Consider the following 22,473-nt stretch of genomic DNA (forward strand, 5'->3'; position numbering starts at 1 on the left):
GGCCGAGGGCCGGATGCGGCCCGCTACGCCCCTTTGACCGGCCCTCCCCCTCTCTGCACCTCACCATTTGAACTGGCCCAAAAAAGCAATCCTTACAGAAAAAATAGTAATTATAAAATACATTTTAAAAATATTTTATTTTGTTTATCAACAGGCCTACAGTTTAATTTTCACTAACCTTGTGTGAATCACCAGAAGTTTCTTGTCTTGATAGTTTTTCATCTCACTGTAATATAAACAGGCCTACCATTTCTATTGTATCACTCATAAACTGTCAATCACCATATTTTTCTAACCTTTCCTTGCTATTTTTACATGGTTATTAGAAGTTAAAAGGAATGCCGGTGGTATTTCAAATTGAAAATCATATTGCAAATCACTTGTAATGATGAACTATTTTGTGATAGAAATTATGGCTATAACAGGCAGTGGCCCCTGATCACAGTCAGGAACGATAATGTGGCCCCCAGAGAAAAAAGTTTGGGGACCCCTGCTCTAAACCTTAGTCAATGCACTAAAATGTATCTTAGATTATTAAGTATGTGTTTAAGGAACAGAGGCTCAGATCTGCTCGCCACAATTCAGAGAACACGTTGTACAGCAGAGGCGATTTCTTTATGAGTACAAGGGAGGCGGAGCCACTTGTACGAAAGGTTATTTTTGAGTAATGCTTTATCCAAATGTATAACATTGCTATTTCATATCCAGCTCCATAGATGAATGTGCTTAACTTGATAAAACCAGGCAGTAATAAGATTCTGCGGTTCATCTAACGTCTGCTTGTTTTTTTTCCCCCTCATGTCAACGGTAGTGAGTGGAGTCTCACTGGACTTCAATGGCATGTGTGATTATGTGCTTAGTCAATGGCAAAATGCTAAACGCTCATTGGTTATTGCCCAGATATTTTTTTGATTTAGAGGACTGAGCTTCAGTGGGAGTGAAGGGAGATGGACGTGAGAGCGATCGGGACAGGAGACTGGAGCTCCGACTTGTGATTGGATGAACCATGAAAAAATAAAATCTGCGTCAGTAGGTGCGATCGAGTTCACGTCAACTCATACATGCGCATGTAGACAGCAATGCACCCTGGATGAAAATGCTGCATGACGGTTAGATTTCCTGTCAAACTTCGAAATTTCGACGATGTTGCGTTGACAAGGTGACATGTCACATGGTGTCAAACTATCGAGGGATGCATGCGACTGCAGTCAGATCTTGCACCCTCTGCAGTTGCTTATCCCCTTCAACGCTCGTCGGCGGACTGCCTCCAAGGTCACGCACCCGGTTGGTCAACAACTCACTCACGTGTGTATATGGGTCTTGTCTCACACCTCTACACAAGTTTGCGCAGGTCCCCACTTCAGCTCCTCCTCACTGCCTGTCCCCCCACTCCTCACACGTGGTGTGTTAGTAGAGCAAACCAGTGCGAGCTCATAGTCTCGTTACCTTCGCCAAGACAAAGTCGGCGAAGGTTATGTTTTGACCGCCGTGTATTTTTACCTTCGCCAAGACAAAGTCGGCGAAGGTTATGTTTTGACCGCTGTGTATTTATTTATTTGTTAATATGTTTGTTTGTATGTACTTCGTATAACTCAGACAGGTTATGTTTTGACCGCTGTGTATTTATTTATTTGTTAATATGTTTGTTTGTATGTACTTCGTATAACTCAGACAGAACTGAGCCGATTTTTATGAAATTTGGTGGGATGATTGGTCATGACCCAAGGAACAATCGATTAGTTTTTGGGAGTGATTGGGTCAAAGGTCAAGGTCAAGGTCACGAAAAGGTCAAAAACGTACATTGAGCCAATTTTTATGAAATTTGGTGGGATGATTGGTCATGACCCAAGGAACAATCGATTAGTTTTTGGGAGTGATAGGGTCAAAGGTCAAAGGTCAAGGTCAAAATTTGTGTTTGTACAACTCAGACAAAACTGAGCCGATTTTGATGAAATTTAGTGGGATGATTGGTCATGACCCAAGGAACAATCGATTACTTTTTGGGAGTGATTGGGTCAAAGGTCAAAGGTCAAGGTCACGAAAAGGTCAAAAATGTACATTGAGCCGATTTATATGAAATTTACTGGGATGATTGGTCATCACCCAAGGGACAATCGATTACTTTTTTGGAGTGATTGGGTCAAAGGTCAAAGGTCACGAAAAGGTCAAAAACGTAAATTCAGCCGATTTTTATGAAATTTACTGGGATGATTGGTCATGACCCAAGGAACAATCGATTACTTTTTGGGAGTGATTGGGTCAAAGGTCAAGGTCAAGGTCACGAAAAGGTCAAAAACATTTTTCTTTGCCAAGCACTATATGCCAGAACAACGTGTGCATGCGGAATTGAATAAGAGGTCAAGACTGGGCCAAATATGTAATATTACGATATTCCGGTCCAATTTAAATGAAACTAACACCAAAATTTGGAGAATGTTACGCCCCACACTCTGAAGATGGCCATAAAAAAATAAGTGGCGTAGGCGAAGGTTTGCGCTCTACCGAGTGCCCATTCTAGTTTATTTATTTGTTAATATGTTTGTATGTACTTCGTATAACTCAGACAGAACTGAGCCGATTTTTATGAAATTTGGTGGGATGATTGGTCATGACCCAAGGAACAATCGATTAGTTTTTGGGAGTGATTGGGTCAAAGGTCAAAGGTCAATGTCAAAATGTTTGTTTGTACTTCGTATAACTCAGACAGAACTGAGCCGATTTTTATGAAATTTAGTGGGATGATTGGTCATGACCCAAGGAACACTCGATTACTTTTTGGGAGTGATTGGGTCAAAGGTCAAAGGTCAAGGTCAAGGTCACGAAAAGGTCAAAAACGTACATTGAGCCGATTTTTATGAAATTTGGTGGGATGATTGGTCATGACCCAAGGAACAATCGATTACATTTTGGGAGTGATTGGGTCAAAGGTCAAAGGTCACGAAAAGGTCAAAAACGTAAATTCAGCCGATTTTTATGAAATTTACTGGGATGATTGGTCATGACCCAAGGAACAATCGATTACTATTTGGGAGTGATTGGGTCAAAGGTCAAGGTCAAGGTCACGAAAAGGTCAAAAATGTTTTTCTTTGCCAAGCACTATATGCCAGAACAACGTGTGCATGCGGAATTGAATAAGAGGTCAAGACTGGGCCAAATATGTAATATTACGATATTCCGGTCCAATTTAAATGAAACTAACACCAAAATTTGGAGAATGTTACGCCCCACACTCTGAAGATGGCCAGAAAAAAATAAGTGGCGTAGGCGAATGTCACCGGGTGACAATGTTGAGTGGGGGAGGAACTATTATGTGGGGTTGGTGGTAGTTTGGGGGAAAGGTTTGAGAGCCGGACAGCCATTTTGTAAACAACTCCAGGTGGCTCAGTTACTTGATTGGTGGCAGCTGAAGACCATAATTGCATAAGATTCCACGTTAATTGCATGAAGCAGCCGATTGGAGGATGGATAAGTAGAAATGCTTTATAAGGGCCCAGAATCCGACAGGAGGCAGGCGGGGTCAAGGGGCAGAAGAGAAGCAGGCCAGACTGATGGATGACTGGGAGAGCAAGAAGAAGAGCTAAAGAAAGCAACTGGAGCCTGGGGGTAAGGACACCGAATCAACCCATGACAAGAAGAACTAGGAGGAGGCCTTTCATGTAGCTATGCTCAGCTAAGCTAAGTGCACCCACACTTGGTGTGGCTAAAACTGTGAAATGGACTGTCACTGGATGAATGCTTTGTTTAACTGGCTAACTGATTCACCTCTCCTGACTTGCTGGCCGAAGGGAAACTGTCAGCATTGTTTTTAGTTGCAGAATGGCTACTTCTCTGTCATGACCCCCAGCGCCGGCCTGTGACAGTCCTCACCACCACATCCATTGGACCGATGTCTGGTCACTTGAGAGTCTATCTGAGGGCCACGTGAGTTGCAGTGCTCAAACGTTTGCAGTGTATTTATCCTGAAACTACCCCCCTTGTTTGAAGTGGTTCACCTTGGAGAAAGTGGTGTGAAGAGTGTGCCCCCCCTCCCCCTCTAACTGTACTTGCAAGTGACTTGAGTAGGCCCAGCTATTGCATGAAGAGGACTGAAGCAAGCCTGGTACCTGCCACCCCCTCCTTCTGGCTACTGGATGATCTGCACCTGTGTCGGAGGACCATTCGCCGTGCTGGAGGGCCCAAAGAGTGTTCTGGTCACGTGAGTCGCAGCCCTATGGGCATCCATGCATCATGGCGAGAAATGCATTGTGATTGAGGGTAACCCTCTGTGTTTTTGACCAGTCTGGATGAGTGGTGACCCAGCACGGACAACGCAACCCCCCGACGCAGCCAGGAGAACTGTGCCGAACCCAGCATGCCACTGCCTAGCCCCAGCCACCTCAGTCTGCCCCCTGTGGCACCTGCACTCCAATGCCGACATCAGCTGCTCTCGCCCCGCCTCCAGTGCAGCCCGTACCCACCCATGGTCCAGCTTTTCCAGAAACCCAGCCCCTCGTCATGAACTTCCGGTCCTGTCCCAGAGACTGCTCCCTCTACTCCCTGGTTTAAATTATTTCAATAAAAAGGCTGCACTGTGAAACTGAAACTCTCTCTGTCATGTGTTGGGTTGGTTGGTTGTTGCTCCTCAGAGAAAACAAAAAGGGTTAAAAGGGTGTAGCACCTAGTGCTCACCACCTGCGACACGAAGGTTTGCGCTCTACCGAGTGCCCATTCTAGTTCATATTTGTGGCCGACTGTAAATGCGCTGTATTTAATAACACCCACATCGTGACAAGTTCTCGCTCACGTGCATTTCGCAACATCGACGCTCGCAACAAACTCGTACGCGCCTAGTATTTGACATGCAGCTATGTTATTAATTTGACAGAGAAGTCTCGTCGTGGTAACCAGTGAGGAAGCTATTCACTGCGGTATATTCCAGTTTTGTGTACATATTCTTGTAAATCTAGTGTTGCGAATAAAGTCTTGATAGTGGCACGTCCTAATCTCCCAATTCCAAAATTTGAGGTTGCCTACTTTTGAGGGGGCTAGCTTGCAAGAAAGCTAGAGAGCTAGGCCTATGCAAAATGCCAAACATTGCCAAATATTGACTTCGTGAAAAAGGTAGGGAAGAACAACCGTTTCTTTTGAGCTTTCGTGGTGTCTGATCAACTGGTCAGTGCCAGCCATTTTCAAATTCAGACCGGGGGGTTACCAGGCTTTTTTCAACATTTGAGTGTTTTTTCAAGAGCCATGAAAATTTGACTTCTTTGTCTTTGTGAACAACAAACATACCAGATCAACGTGTTAGGCCCCACCCCCCATAAAAAAACACAATTGACTTGATACCAAGTCTTTGGCACTGTGCCATACATTCTGAAAAGACTCGTTTTCAAGTCCATGGCACTGAAAGAGCTACCTGCAAAGTCCCGTGAGTGACGAGTCACTTTCGGGGGGGCTAGCTTTCAAGAAAGCTAGAGAGCTATGCAAAATGCCAAGCATTGTGGATTAAATTCTGGCGAATTCCAGCAGTCCTTATGAGGAGAAAATGAATATCAAGGAGCAGAGCAGAGCACTGCCTAATATTGACTTGGTGAAAAAGGTAGGGAAGAACAACCGTTTCTTTTGAGCTTTTGTGGTGTCTGATCAACTGGTTAACTGCAAAGTCCTGTGAGTGACGAGTCCTTGCCTACTGTGTTGGCAATGTCTAGTAAATATTTAAAGACTTGGCGCCCCCTAGTGGTAAGCTGTGCACCCAGTAATGAACAAAGACAACCCAGACAAACTCATTTACATCATTATGTGGCGGAGGTAGGCCTAATGATAATAAAACATATATATATATATATATTTTAAATAACATTTCCCTATGAATACAAGGGGGATGATGATTAATTGAATTAGATAATGTGATAGTAGCACCAGCTCTCTGTTTATTCCAGAACAGACTGCTGCAAGATTTCTCACAAAGAGCTACAGTCAAATAATTAAGAACAATATTTGAGGTAAAATAAAACCCACCAGCTTTCCAGCAAATTTGTTTCAACAAGAGTCCTTTAGTGTGGGGTCATTGATCTGGACCAATTGAAGATGTGTGTCAAAATTGACATTTTGTAATTGACCAGCCTCCCCTGTTTGACAGACTGCTAGCCGCCACTGATGTACAGAGGACTGTTCTTTCAAATTGCATTTGTTTTTAAGGAAAAATACACATGTCAATGTATGTACTAGTCTACATAACAGTAGTGGTAGAAGCCTGATATGCAGTGCAAACCTTGTAAAGCCACTTTGGGGTGGATGACATCTATGACTGTGATTCTGCTGGGGTCCCACACACAATCTTCTTCAGGACCACTGGGCAACATGTCACATTTAGCAGGGCACCAGGCCATGTCATAGCCGTGATCATGCCAGGTCTTCTGCATGGGGTGGCCCTGGTAGTCGATTTCAAGTACGCTTCCCACATTTACTTTCACTTTGATGACCACTCGCTGCGATTCAGGAAGCTCCAAGGGGTAACTGCTGGCCTTCTGCAGGTCTCTGCAGAGGTAGACTCCTCGCCCCAGCATGCCATCGCTGGACTGCTTGAATCCTAACTGCAAAATGCAGTCAGCAGCATTTCTGGATGTGCCGTGGTACATGATGTTCTGTGGTTTAGGCCGCGGCTCTGAGGAGCTCCGGCAGACATGCTGACCCTGGGCAGCCGACATCATCACACTCAGCCTCTGAAATGACATTTGTGAGACACCGTAAGGCAGTGCGTGCTGTTGAGGGTTCAGTACTTCAGTTTGTCCTGGCCAATGGAATCTGTGGCCCCTGTACCTCTTATGCCATTTAGGCCCATTTATCAATCCAAACCGAAGGACAATTGCCTTGTTAAACAGAATATGCAGATTTTATGGTGATACATGTATATCAGTGATTCTCAAAGTGTGGTCCGGGGACCACTGGTGGTCCGCAACAGAGCTCAGGTGGTCCGCGAGGGGATTTCTACTTTTCCATGACAAGCTAGCAGTAGCCTATATTTGTAACAATATTACAAAGCTAAACATAGCTCAAGTCATGTTTTCACCACAATATGACAGGCTTGTAAATGTAAATAAAAAGTAAGTGATCTGCTTTGAAATGAACAGTGTCAAATTAGCACCCATCAAATCACAATTCAGTTGACAGGTGGTCCCTGAACATTTTTAGGGGAACAAAGTGGTCCTCAGTCTGAAAAAGTTTGAGAAACACTGATGTATATAAATGCAAAATATATATCCTCTAGAATGCTAGGTTTGAATGGCCAACATGACACTATTATTTAACAAAAGACATTCTATATGTCAGGGGTTGGCAAGTAGGTTTGGATGCGGGCCAATTTTTTTTTCTGATAAGGGCATTGCGGGCTGGCCATGGCCATGGTTTTCTGCTGGTTAAAAAGTCCTGCCTAAGCAAGCCGTGTTTCATTACTGTAGCTGAAAATTGCTAGATATCAATGCAAAATTTCATTGGTGAAAGCCACGGAACCAAAACCTTACTCTGAATGCAGGACAAAGAAAGCATGGAACTAATCCTGCCTGCATTTTTTTCCATTTAGTATTTGATTGCACTCACTGCATTGCATTTTCATTTTCATGCAATTTCATTAATGATGTATGTGCAACATGATAAACAATGTTTTTGTATAAGGGCATGTAACTGTTTTTCTATGGGCATGGCTTATGGTGCCATTTATGCTCAAGGCTGCAACAGCGGCACCAGTCCAGTGAGATAATGATTTGTAAAACTACACCCCCTAAACTCGCAAAGTATGCACACAAAAGCCGGCGGGGGGGGGGGGGGGGGGGGGGGATGGGGTGATAATTGATAGAATTTGACTGTGGTGGTTATTCAAGATAACATTTGTGAATGGGCAGCAATAATTCTGGTAATAAACTAGGCTACTAAAATAGGCTACAGCCTAGGACTACATTGCGTGAATCGTGATTAATAACACTTAAGTTTTATTGCGGGGAACTGAACATAGTCTATAGAATAGGCCTACTTCTGCAGCAACTACTGCAACATTTATAAATGTGTTTCTACAGACGTTCCGGAATCTGCGCTCTACACGAAAACATCTGGGATTTGTCCTAATGACGCTCGTTCGCCCGAAATTGTCAATCACATGCATGCATATAGTGTAACGTGCTCATTTTTCAGCTTCAACATCGCATCGCTGAAAGTGAATGAATAAATGAATGAATAGGCATACAATAAAATAAACAGCTGGTTATGCATTCTATCACAGCAATATAGACAACAATAAACCCAATTCAAGAAATAGTCTACTCTGAACATAAGACTCTGAGATCATGATTAAGTATACATTTACCTGTGTCGTTAAGTTTGCATGATTGGTACACAGATGAACACACGCGACACAACTTCCTCCCGGAAAGTTTGAACGGGTGCAGTTTCGGTTTCGTTTTGCTCTGCGAGCGCTCAGACGTTTCCTCTTCGTTTCACGTTTCAAGTTGAATCTTAAAACATCGTAGTTCGTTGACTGGAAGAATAAGAAGTTATGTTCTTTTTGTGCCAATGATTACGATTAGACTCATTAAGCCTAAGCCTATCATTTTTTTGGCCGTGCGTGCGTGCCCGCGCGCGTGTTTGTTTGTTTTCATTGCACATTTCAAGTCTTTCCAATATAATGTCTGACATGGTGTGCTGTTTCTATTTAATGCATGCTAAGTGGTGTGATGAACAATGTACACATTCACTTACAATCACTGTTGGGAAAGTTACTCAAAAACTGTAATGCACTACTTATTAGGCCCTACATGTTACTGTCATTTAAAAGTAATGCCTTACATTACAACATTACTTTTTTGAAAAGTAAGGCATTACACTAATTTTGCATTACTTTTAGTTACTTTAGCCAAAATGACTGGAAATAAGGATTTGGCAATCTACAGTGCAAATCTATGAGGTGGCATGACTTTCACCTGCCATCCACAAGTCGTTTTGGAAGCCTGCAGACTGAAAACCAACATTTTCAGGAAATGTGTCTTACCCACAATAAGGCCTAAGAAAAGTTTGGTTCCGGTTGGTTGTCAGGATTTTTTAAAAATTATTTCCAATTTTTTTTTCAATTTCTTTTTTTTAATGTTCCCTTCAACCCCCCCACATGCGCCAGATTTTGTCATTAAACTTTGTTGAACAATGCCAAGGACGATAGTGGAGTTGAGGCTTCATAAGTAGGCCTACAGCTGAAGCTACAATGAAATATAATAAGCATTAATGAGCCAAGATACTGACCAAAATTAGGATATACCGTTTCTGGCAATAGACTAGCCCTACTTGTCCAGCTGTCAGTTGCCTGACTGCTATTTTAGCTCCCGTAGCTACAACGACAACCAACTAGCATGTTGTAATGTAGCATAATAACCTACAACGTGATCAAGTAGGTGCGCAACTCTGCAGTGACATTTGGAGTGCATCTTAATATGGGACCCTGCCTCCTCCACTTGCCTCTCGTCATGATGACATCACTGACAACAGCATTATATTTCAATATCTTGCAAAAGCTCAATTGTAAAGTCTTTTTCTCATTGGCAATTGGGATGGAGAATGAAAAACAGTCCCTCACAAGTTCTTGTGGATAGGCTGATAACTGGGAAACTTTATCGTTTTCTCCACGGAGGAGGGGCCAGGAGGTGGGACGAGGAGACAAGCGCAAGTGGAGGAGGCAGACGCTCTCTCTATCAAGCCGGGCGGCACTTGTGGCGAGCGCATGTGCGTTGCCCCTAGATGGATAGTCATGCGATTTCAAAAAGTCAGCTTTGCAAAATTAAGTGTGCAGATTGCTTTTGGATAAAAACTGTCTTTTAGCCTGTTAGTTTTTGTACGCAGAGGCCTGTAACGCATGGCTGATGGCAGCAGCTCAAACAGTTTATGTCCAGGATGGTAGGGCTCTCTGATGATTTGACACCCAGGTACACAGAGGTAATGTAATGGGTAGGCATGGGTAAAAGGTGTTACTGTACATGTCTTGTTTTCTAATGAGGAAATCAATTTTTTTAAAATATGTATTTTTAGCAGAAGGTTTCAAGACATTACTGTTGTGTACCTACAATACAATAATTGTTTCCTAATAAAAAAAATAACAACTTTAAATGAGTGTTAACAAGTGTTTACAGGATGAACCTTGACATTTGAAGATTCCACAGACATCTGAAAACCCTAGAAAATATAATTTCAAAGACAAGTGCATGCACGGTATTAAGGTGCAATTTGACTTACAATGCTGCAAATTGTAATGTAGCCTCTATGCTCTTCAGGTCTGGGAGTCTTAGCCCTGGAAAATGTATTGGATCTGGCACAAATAGTGCCAGAGATACGGTAATTGAGTCTGAACATGGTCACTCATGCAGAGTTGCCTAAACAGGGATAGGGGTTGTCCATATTACGTAACAGTTTTTTGTGTGGAAAAAAACCATCCACAGTTGACATCACATGAGGTCTATTTGAAAGACGGCTCTGTGGAAAGACGATCTGAAACACTAGACTACTGTCAGATTATGTTCTCACAATGTACTACTGGAGGTTATCTTCACTTTAGTTACCACACTGTTTCTGAATTTTAATCTAAAAAAATAAAAAATAAATGTAAAAAATACTTGTTATTTAGATCATTGTAAAATAATAATCATTTTAAATCCAATATTCTTTAATTAATATGGTTTATTCCTGAAAGAAGAAAGTGTGATGTTGGGCAGAGCCCAACTCAATAGTCAGTGTAGTGACCTTTGAATTTTTAGAATTATCTATAACACACACACACATATGTGCATGCGAATGTGTGTGTGCATTGCGGGAAAAGGGTGTCAGGAAACGTACTGTACTGAAGATTATATTCGACTATCTTACTGGGCACTGTCAGAGCTGTCACTGTCACTGGCATAATGACAGGCTCGAATCTCTGAGTGTGTGAGCATGTGTGAGAGCGCACGCTGGACCTGCCATGTTTAATATAATGATTATTGTGAGGGATTAGGGCTGCGCAAATGGTAAAATAAGCAAAAAATGAAATGAATAGTGGTGCCCTCCCTTGGATTTCATAAGCCTGCCTTAAGAATCAGTTCTGGCTACGGGTCTGTGTGTGTGTGTGTGAGAGCGTGCGTGCATGCTCGCGTGTGTGCGTGTGTGCGTGCGTGCGTGCGAGCATGCATGTGTTTCAGGAAAAGAGGGGCAGGAAACGTTCTATACTTGGTAAGATTATATTCGACTATCTACTTGCCACAGTCAGACCAGCCAGTGAACGTAATTCATGGAAGCCAAGTGACTACAAATTCACAGAACAACTGCAAGAGCAGAAATTTGAAAAATGACATTATCTCAGTTACAATTTGTTTTTATTATTGTTACGACCCCAGCTCGTTTTGAGAGCGCAACATAAAGAGGAGACCACACAAAGATTCAAAGTCCAATGGTATTTTTATTGAACCACAATAATCAATGAAATAGGTGTCTAGGGGAATGAATGAACCGGTGTGTGAGAGTGAATGATGTATGCAATGTATCAGTATCAATGTGTGAGCTGTAAAGAAAGAATCAAAAGAGTGAGGGTGTAGAAGTGAGGAGAGCAAGAAAGAGCCAGTGGTGAAGTTGAGGTCAGAGTGCCTCCCGAGAGAGAGAGGGAGAGGATGGCTTTTAAAGCCTACACCTGCCCGCAGGTGGAGGTAATCACAATTAGCCTAATCAGGCCATGGCTCTGCTGTGCATTAGCATGCCACGGCCTGGAGATGGCACAAGGGGTCGTCACATTATTAAGACTATATATGTGTAACCAGGTTCGGTCGACCAACGTGAGACAATAAAGAGTCAAGTGTCAAAAATGTTTACAATTTATTTTGAAACCAAGTTCATGGGAGAAGGAAGGAGGAGTCAGAGGTTGCCACCTACACTGGGACCTTAAATGAATAAAACACCAAGTCAGTAACACAATAAATAAACTCCAAGGGAGAGTGCAAAACCGCAAAGTTCAAAGTGCATAAATACTTCAGGTTCACAAATGACACCACTGCAAACACTACACACTAAATTCACACATAGCACTCATTGTCTACTAATAGCTACCCACACAGCAAATGTCACACAAAGGCCCAGTAGTAGGTGTACACACAGTGGCTACAGCCTGCAGTCCCCAGTCCTGGTTAAGTTCATTACTATTAACATTAACATTAAAACCATTTAGAATACATAATTACTTTATTAAGTTTACACTAATTAAAAAGGCAAAATCCACAACAAACCACCATGCAGCAGGGACTACACTACTGGACCTCGGGCTGAGCCACTTGGGGAAGGCAGAAGGTGTGCAGAGTCCCAGCTCAGGTCGGCCGCCCTGGCATGGACTAACAAACAGGACTAAAAGAAAACAAACAATATAAATCACACACAAAATGGCCTCTAGAAAGAGGCCAGAGCTTAAGGCTGTTATGGCTCACTGATGCCACTCAATTAACCACTACAATTCACTCTTCCTAAAGCAAATGTAAAGCTAACTACTCTATATCAATGGCAAAATCAAAGAAGGCAATATCAAACTCAAAAACACATAAATTACTCAAAACAAACAAAAGAATCAAAACTGCACACCATCCACCTTACCCACTGCTGACACAAAGGAGACCAAGGGGGCGGGCCCTCCACAGGCCCAGCTTTTAAAGGACTCTTCTCCCCATGAACCCAGTCTTTCACAGCAGCAAATCCCACAGCTCCCCCATTGTCCTGGCCCCATTATTGCACCCCTACTCTCATCCAGTCCATCCGGTTACATCCCCCACCACGTTTTCACAGCACATCCTCGTGCTGCCGGTCAGTCATCCCCTTGTCCATAACGCTGGGGTGGGATCCCCCGCGAACTGCGCTGAGACCTCCGCAGCTCCTCAGGTCCCACAGCCTCAGAATCTTCCACTGGTGGAGCAGTGGATGGACCTGCACGTTGCCAAGGGGGCAGCCATCGGGTTGGTGGGGGCATCCACGTGAACGACGGTCTCACTGGCTCCGGTTCGTCACGTTCTTCCTGCACTGGGGCCTGCAATGACAAAGGACAAGGACGAAGCAACCGCCTATGCAAGACTTTCTCCTTCCCTTCCCCCCTTTCAGGCTTGACCACATATACAGGAACATCAGGATTAGGTTGTTTTACCACTACATACGGTACATTATGCCAATAATTTGCAAGTTTACTCTGCCCTTTAGGACCCACATTACGCAACAGCACCCTTTCCCCCATCATTAATGGACCCAGCCCCCCTTGGCCGTCATGTTGCCTTTTTTGCTTCTGTGCTGCCCCTGCATTCAACTCACCCGCTCTTTTGTAGGCAAAATACAGGCGCTCATGGTGCTTCTGGACCCACTCTCCAACTGTGCTTGGCTCTTCCAACGGACCGCCCAGGAGAACGTCTACCGGTGCGCGTGCATGTCTTCCAAACATGAGGTACGAGGGGGTGTAGCCTGTAGAGGTATGCACAGTGTTGTTATAAGCATGGATCATTTCTGGTAGGTAATCTGCCCATCTGCTCTTCTTTTCCTCCACCAGACTACGCAACATTCCGAGCAGGGTGCGGTTGAATCTTTCCGTCAGCCCATTACCCTCTGGGTGGTATGGGGTAGTGTGACTCTTTTTGCAGCCGTACAAGTCACAGAGTTGCTTCACCACAGACGCTTCAAAGTTTGGCCCCTGATCAGCATGGAAACGGGCTGGGCATCCAAAATACTGGATGACCTGTTGCCACATCACCCGCACTGTTGTTTTTGCGGTCTGGTCCCGAGTTGCAGCAGCCCAGGCAAACTTTGTGAAATGATCAGTGAGGACCATGATGTTTTCAAATCCACCTACTGAGGCTTCTAAAGACAGGAAGTCCATTGTAATCAGCTCTAAGGGGTAAGAGGCTGTAATGGGTGTCAAACTAACTGTTGAATTAGTGGGCTTTTTTCTTAGCACGCACTGAGGACACTCTGAACACCACTTCTGGATGTCTGCAAACATATTGGGCCAGTAGTACCTGGTATGGAGTGTCTTAAGGGTCTTGTCTGCAGCAAAATGTCCCATATGCTCATGACAGCTAGTGAACACTTCTCGCCATTGACTCTGGGGTAAAACGAGCTGGAGGTGGAGGGCATTAGTCTTTGAGTCCTGGACTCGCCTGTAGAGTACCCCCTCTCGCAGCTGTAAGCGGAGCCTTTCCTTCAGCAGGCGCAGCACTTGGGGACTCTCTCGCTCTCGTTCGTCTGGCCTCAATGGCCGTTTGGTCTGCAAAAGGAGCAGAACTCGTGAGATTGTTGGGTCCTTTTGCTGTCCCTCGGCCCACCTGTCAGCAGACCAGCCTTCTCCAACACATGAAGCTGCTGGCTTGGGTGCTTGCTCTGCCTCGCACACCCCCGACAGGCATGCCTGGACGACCTCCACAGTCACATCTTGGAAGCCTGGAACCTCCACTCCATCCTGTTCTTCTGATGCCTTTGGGGTTCCTAGGGGGTAACGAGAGAGCACATCAGCATTAACATTAGACTTTCCAGAGCGATGTTTCACCTGGAACTTGTAGCTTGCCAGTCGCGCCACCCAGCGCTGCTCCACTGCACCTAGCCGGGCTGTGGAAAGATGGGCCAGAGGGTTATTGTCTGTGTAAACTACAAAGTCTGAACCAAGCAGGTATTCGTGGAATTTTTCCGTGATGGCCCATTTCAGTGCGAGCAGTTCTAATTTAAAAGAACTATAATTGGCATCATTACGCTCAGCACCTTGCAGGCCTCTACTTGCATAGGCAATAACTTTTTCTTGGCCCTCTTGGACCTGGGAGAGTACGGCGCCCAGGCCTTGGTGGCTAGCATCTGTGTAGAGGAGAAAAGGCAAACTGAAATCAGCAAAGGACAGAATTGGGGCCTGGATCAAGGCTTGCTTTAGACACGAGAAGGCCAGATCACATTCTTCTGTCCATTGCCAGGCAGGACCTGGCACTCTGGGTTTGGTCTTCTTTGCTGGGTACCCGCCTAAGAGTTTGTGAAGGGGGCCTGCTGTTTGGGAGAATCCCTTGACGAATCGGCGGTAGTACCCTGCAAGGCCAAGGAATGCTCGTAGCTCAGTTGGTTTAGTTGGCACTTTCCACTGCTGGACTGCTGACACTTTATCAGGGTCTGGGGCGATCCCATTTGCAGACACGATGTGGCCAAGGTACTGGACGCTATCGCGGAGGAGTTTGCACTTGTCAGGTTTCAGCTTCAGGCCCTGGGCAGAGAGACGGGAGAACACATAGTCAAGACGATCAAGGTGAGTGTCATAATCAGCCGCAAACACAATTATATCATCCAAATAAATTAACAGTGATTGGTAATTATGTTCCCCCAGGCAACTCTCCATAAGGCGCTGAAATGTAGCAGGCGCATTGCATAATCCAAAGGGCATCCTTTGGAATTCAAAAAGCCCCATGGGAGTGGTAAAGGCTGTCTTGTCTTGGTCTTTCTCATCCACTTTGACTTGCCAATAGCCAGATGCCAGATCCAGTGTGGAATACCAGCTGGCCTTCTTCAAACTGGCTAGAGCTTCCTCTACTCGGGGTAAGGGATAAGAGTCTTTCCTAGTGACTTGGTTTAGTTGCCTGTAGTCGACGCAGAATCGGATGGAGCCATCTTTCTTGCGGACTAAGACTATGGGTGACGACCATGGGCTTGAGCTTGGCTTGATGACATCAGCTTCCAGCATGCGCTTAATCAGGGCCCTGACTTCAGCATACAAGTTTGGTGGGATCTGACGATACCTTTGCCTGATGGGGGCTGCATCCCCTGTAGGGATTCTGTGCAAGATGGTGTCTGTGCAGCCGTAATCCTCATCATGCTGAGAGAAGACAGCTCTGTGTTTGTTGAGCAACGTGGCCAATTTGCTCTTCTGTTCTGCTGACAGAGCAACTCCTTCAAGGTCGAATGGTGGTAAACTATCCACGTCAGTCGCACTACTTGTGTGTACATCTGCTTCAACGCCACTTGACATCTGGGCCTTTACGCCATCACCTCTCACAATCTCGAATGCAGGCTCATCATCAAATACTTCACAAGAGTCCAACACAGATATTTTGCCTAACTTTTGGTAGGGGTAAATGACTAGAGGGGCATTGCTGATGTTTCGCACTCGCACCTGTGTCCGTCCGCTCCCAACTGTCACCAGGGCCCGGGCTACCAGGAGTCCGTCTTGCGTCGGCAGTGGCTCCATCAAGGCTTCGTACCCTCGACCTCCTGGTCCGCCTCTGGCTCGACAGTTCAGTAGCAGCTCCCGGTTTCCAGGTACAGTCACAGGCCGATGGCCGGCAAGACGGGCATATCCGACAAAGCCATCAGGGGTGACGAATCCTTGCTCCTTCTGGCAAACGTGCATGGCCTCCTGCCACAGGGTCTTGCCGGGATCATTTAATTTTGGTGGGGTATTCACTTGGCAAGGTGCTGTGTTCTTGAATAAAACTTGCCACACTTGTTTGATCACATTCATTCCTACAAGGCCTGATACCTTTAAACAGCTGTCTTTAACTACGATCACCCCCACATTTGACAATGTCACCCCAGCAATGTCCATCTGAACTTCTACATACCCTAGGTATGGAATCTCTTTTCCATTTGCTGCCTTCAACTTCAGCCAGGAAGCTGGATCTTTCAGGTGCTGGCCATCTTGGCCAAAGTGTCTCTGTAGCCACTCTTGGCGCACCATGGACACCTGGGAGCCAGTGTCTAGTAGGCAGGAGATTTCAATGCCATCCATGGAGACTTGAATCATGGGACAGTCCCCTACAAGTCCTGCAGGGGGCACTGATGTTTGCAGGTCACACGCTTGGGTCAATGTGGGGGGTGGATCATTTGCTGTTTGGCCCACTGTTAGATCCACAACAGCAGGGCAAGCTAGTTTAAAGGGGCAGGTGGGTTTTGTTGGTTTTGTTTGGGGCAATGGCGTGCAATGTGGCCTGGGGTTCTGCATATGTAACAGATGGGCCGCCCCTGTTCGTCATACTCATTTGGCCTGGATTGGGCCCTTGTTTTCTGTTGCCTAGGGCCTGGTGAAAAACTACGGGATCTTTGTGGCACAAAGGAAGGGGTGGGTGTCTGGATTGACTGTGACTCATGCTTCGCCTTGCGGAACTCCTCCCTTATGCCCTGCAGGAGAGACTGGGACAGGTTATTCACTTGAGTCTCTACCTCCTTTGCCAGCTCTGACTTAAGTTCAGTTTTAAGTTTTTGCAGGTCATCTTCCCAAGGCCTCTTAGATGTGGTTGCCTTCACCGCTCCGCAACATACTTGTTCATTTTCCTCCAGGCCCGCCCGTAATACAGCTTCCTTCTGCACATCTGCAAACTTAAGTTCGTTATTCAGTGTTACCTTCATTCTTAGCTCTCTCTTCAGGCCGTCATCACAGAGCCCTGCGACAAACTGATCTCGCATTAGTATCTCCGGGTTCAAGATATTTTGTGCATCCTTGATCATCATCTTCTGCCAGGACTCCTGTAGGCGGAGGGCAAAAGCCCTTACACTTTCTTCAGCCTGTTGCCTACAGTTGAAGAACAGAGAGCGTGAGACAGAAGCAGGGACAGCACTAGAATACAAACTCGACAACTTTGTAAATACTTTTTCAACAGTATTTTTCTCGCCAGCAGGTAAAATGGCCACCTCTCTCTTTGCTTCCCCCTCCAAACAACTCAAAACCCAGTCTAACTGACTTTCAGCAGGGATACCATACATTCTAAACCACATTTCAAGGTCATTTTTCCACTGTTTGAATGTACATTCATTTGTCCCTCTACCCCCAGAAAATTTTGCACAAGGCATCATAAATGGGAAAAAGGTAGGCACAGAAAAAGACCTTGGTCTCCCCTCTCCTTCATTCCCACTTTGAGACATCTTCAATCAAACAATTTTGTTTCCTCTTTTTGTTTCAAGTTGATCGTTGCCGAGCTACGCCAAAGATGTAACCAGGTTCGGTCGACCAACGTGAGACAATAAAGAGTCAAGTGTCAAAAATGTTTACAATTTATTTTGAAACCAAGTTCATGGGAGAAGGAAGGAGGAGTCAGAGGTTGCCACCTACACTGGGACCTTAAATGAATAAAACACCAAGTCAGTAACACAATAAATAAACTCCAAGGGAGAGTGCAAAACCGCAAAGTTCAAAGTGCATAAATACTTCAGGTTCACAAATGACACCACTGCAAACACTACACACTAAATTCACACATAGCACTCATTGTCTACTAATAGCTACCCACACAGCAAATGTCACACAAAGGCCCAGTAGTAGGTGTACACACAGTGGCTACAGCCTGCAGTCCCCAGTCCTGGTTAAGTTCATTACTATTAACATTAACATTAAAACCATTTAGAATACATAATTACTTTATTAAGTTTACACTAATTAAAAAGGCAAAATCCACAACAAACCACCATGCAGCAGGGACTACACTACTGGACCTCGGGCTGAGCCACTTGGGGAAGGCAGAAGGTGTGCAGAGTCCCAGCTCAGGTCGGCCGCCCTGGCATGGACTAACAAACAGGACTAAAAGAAAACAAACAATATAAATCACACACAAAATGGCCTCTAGAAAGAGGCCAGAGCTTAAGGCTGTTATGGCTCACTGATGCCACTCAATTAACCACTACAATTCACTCTTCCTAAAGCAAATGTAAAGCTAACTACTCTATATCAATGGCAAAATCAAAGAAGGCAATATCAAACTCAAAAACACATAAATTACTCAAAACAAACAAAAGAATCAAAACTGCACACCATCCACCTTACCCACTGCTGACACAAAGGAGACCAAGGGGGCGGGCCCTCCACAGGCCCAGCTTTTAAAGGACTCTTCTCCCCATGAACCCAGTCTTTCACAGCAGCAAATCCCACAGCTCCCCCATTGTCCTGGCCCCATTATTGCACCCCTACTCTCATCCAGTCCATCCGGTTACATATGCGACAGCAGCGGTTTGTAGAATGGCGTAATGCCACTAAGCTACGTGTAAGCTACATACTATAGCCTACTGTATTGTGGGTATTCATCCACTGACCTCCTGTGGCTAGATGAATGGTCAATGGAGATCAATAGATCAGACTTCATCACATCTGCTTTATATATATACTGTATAAACTACCATGTAACTATACCATACATTTGCAGATAATCACGGAGTTGTATAGAGTAGAAGTAGATAGGCCTACTGTAGTACCGACAACACTAGTAGATCAGATTTCATCACATCTGCTTTGGCTTATATAAAATGATACTACTTTTACTTACTATTTACAACTTTGGATAATCGTGGCAAAAGCCATTGCAGACTTCTGAATGTTGTCCGTAAAAAAAGGTCAGCTGTTGGCAACTGACCAAAATCTGCACTGGTTTAAACGTACGCTGATGGTAAGTTTAGAGGAACTCATAAGCTCTGTCACACACACAGGAAACAGGAAAGGAAGTGAAACCAAGTGAAATCTAAGCCACACCTGCAAAGCAATAAGTACACCCCTTTTGAAAAGTAACATTTTGACCCTGAAGAAGACATGACAAGGTTGAAACATTGTTCTTGGTCCTTGCCCAATAACCAGTAAACTATCCACATCTGAAGATGTTCTGGTGACTGTAAAATACGGTTTTATAGCCAATAGCTTGATAGAAAACTGTCCAATGAGTTCCTTATGGGTCATTGGGGTGTCCTCAATTTTGCATCACCATTATTTCACAAAAATGGAAAACAATATGTTCTTTAAATTATGTAATTAAACTTACTTTTCTGTGGTAAGCTTCACTTACTCTATGCAGATTTTGAAGGTAACTTGTGCGTTAACCTAAATATTGTTCAAAATGATTCTTTTCAAAAGTGGTGTGCTCATTGTCGTTGTGGACTGTAAGTGGCATGATCAAGAACACTTTGGAGGAAGGGCCATGTCAAGCCTGGTTTTACCAGACCACATTAGGCTCGTTCGTGACGAAGCAGCGCTGCTTTTGCTAAGCAGTGGGCAAGCGCAGTTTGCCAGTTTGATGCATTCTGGCTAACCAGAATGCATCAAACTGGCAAATAGTGCATGCTCGCTGCTTAACAAAATCAGTGCTGCTTCGTCACGAACAAGCCGATTAATTACTTCGTAATTCTGGATCCTCGGTGCCCTGGAGTTCTAGGGCGGGAGAAGTGAGCTCAGCTCTGTTTTGAAATGAGCTCTGACCAATCACTGCAGTTGTTGCTTGCATATGTTATGACGTATGCTATTGTGCTCCCAAGTACGTTCGCTTATTGGCCGATAACACTGGTCGTCAGAGTCGATCATTTGTACCATAATTTTTTCCTCTGTATGATCAAAAACACATGTTGTAGGCTATGATTATTTCAGAATTTTCTTTCAGTTGACTTCAAGCAACCATTTGTTTTTTTTTGCAATAATTTCCCCCCAATAATTTTGAAAACGTTCCCCAGAGAAGGGTAATCAGACCAATCACGAATTAGGCCTATAAGTAATTCAAAATAGAATCACTTTACTATCTTCTCATCACTATCTGCTGAACCCACCACCAGACTCTGAATCTGGCTCTGACTCCAGCTGTACAGTTAGCTGAAGAGACAATTTCTAAGTGTTAACGTCAGTTCTGGCCAGGCCATGGTATTAAAGAAGCTTGTTCCCCTCCCCTGATCTCTCATTCATTACTAATTAATCCAGGTGTGTACTCCCTCAGCTAATACTCTTTCTTCCCTAGCGATTGGCCACACCGCACTCCTTTTTAAATTCTACCCATTTCCTCTCAACTGTATGCTGCTCGATCTTTGCTACCCACCGCCTCGCCTGCTCCACCTTGCCGTGTATGATGTGGTATGTTCTCATGTCACGTCGGTTGGCTCTGTTCATGTGGAATATTTGTCTCTCCCTATCCTGCTGGGGTGAGAATTCCCTAAACTGCCGCTGCCCCTTGACTTAATGCTTTTTCATGGTGCTCATGGAAATAGAGGGGTCACTGCGAACACAGCTATACTGCCAAATGTAATTAAAAATTTACAATAAAGAAATTTCATTCAGAATCTTCTCTTGTGTTTCTTGACTAAAATGGTTCTGACAGAATTATTATTTTCATAACCTAAGCATTTAATACTTTTTTATTTAAGAAAATGTGTTAATTATTATTTCCAGAACTTGAAATGCACTGAGGATTGAATAGGTCACAAAAGTACAGTAACTGTGGCATAGTCAAGAGCAAGAGCGGTGTCTGGAATCCTGACAGAAACAAACAGGATGCTGATGTAGAAACAGGATGCTCCCTCCTGTTATCCTTGGGGTCTATTTGACCCCATTCGATGTTTTAAGTCTGAAAAGTACATTAAGTACATAATTATTTTGCTTCATCTTTGATGACTTTTCCTAAACATATGGGGTTTATGTGAAAAAGTTACATTTCCACAGAAATATTTTGCCTAAGTGCTGTACACATTTTGGTTACATCTTTGTTCCTTTGTGGTCAATTGAACCCCAAATTATTTTAAGTGTGTTAAACATAAATGGAACATCCATATTTTGCTAATAGCCTACATGTTCCAATCTGTCTAGATTATGTCAAATACATGAACATAACTTATTTAGAACAGAACTTTTTGCTTTATTTAGGGCTCTAATAACCAACAATATGTATGATGTGGACGAAGGCCAAACTAATTCAAGGCAACTTTTGGGCAGTTGTTGCACATTTTTGCCTAGTCATGGATTCGTTTTGTTGGTGTGTGGGCTGTGTGTGGGGGTGATAAGACTTATCTAAAGGGCGTTTTTATGTCCCCAACAGAGCAACAATAAATATCTAAGGCATAAACCGGTGAAAAAGTTTTTGCTTCAACTCATTTTGTGGACATAAAAGTGGCCGGGGTCACGGAAGCAAACATTTTTGCTTCAACTCATTTTGTGGACATAAAAGTGGCCAAGGATCACGGATGTAGCCTAAATCTGAGGATAACAGGAGGGTTAAACGGAAAGCTCCACTTATTCTTCCAGCTACTTATAGCCTAGTGAACTGCAGTGTTACAGAGTACATGCAGTATGTGCTCTTTGTGATGACTCCATTCCTTTAGATCTACCTTCAAGACTTATAGATCTTCAAACTACATAAAAGGTCAATATATTGCATTTACTTTCCTCTTGACATCTCAATCTTCGGTAACAATGGCAGTAGCAAGAAAAACATGAAACATGAGAATTGAATAACATAACCAAAAGAATAAGTTGAGTGTTACTAAGAGCATTAGTAAACCAAGAGTTTTATATTCACTTTATCATCATTTTCTATTTACCACACTAGGTGTATTAGGTTACATTTAAATATTTTACAATTATCTTCTTGAAGTAATCAACAAAAAGGAACAAAAGAATCTTTATTATCCAAATCCAATGTTGTTGTTAATACATGAAGTTAACCCTTAAAAGTCAGTACTGGAAATTCTTCAAAAAAAAATAATTTCATGTTAGGAATG

General features: G+C 43.9%; 1 long non-coding RNA gene across 1 annotated transcript; it reads left to right on the top strand.

Annotated features, from left to right (window-relative positions):
• Positions 1–3,275: 3,275 nt before the first annotated feature.
• Positions 3,276–4,576, top strand: LOC134454697 (uncharacterized). The gene is made up of 2 exons (XR_010035889.1): positions 3,276–3,603; positions 3,786–4,576. It is a non-coding gene; the product is annotated as an uncharacterized LOC134454697 (long non-coding RNA).
• Positions 4,577–22,473: the final 17,897 nt, after the last annotated feature.

The sequence above is a fragment of the Engraulis encrasicolus genome, chromosome 8, assembly GCF_034702125.1.
Source record: "Engraulis encrasicolus isolate BLACKSEA-1 chromosome 8, IST_EnEncr_1.0, whole genome shotgun sequence".
Classification (NCBI taxonomy): Eukaryota; Metazoa; Chordata; class Actinopteri; order Clupeiformes; family Engraulidae; genus Engraulis; species Engraulis encrasicolus.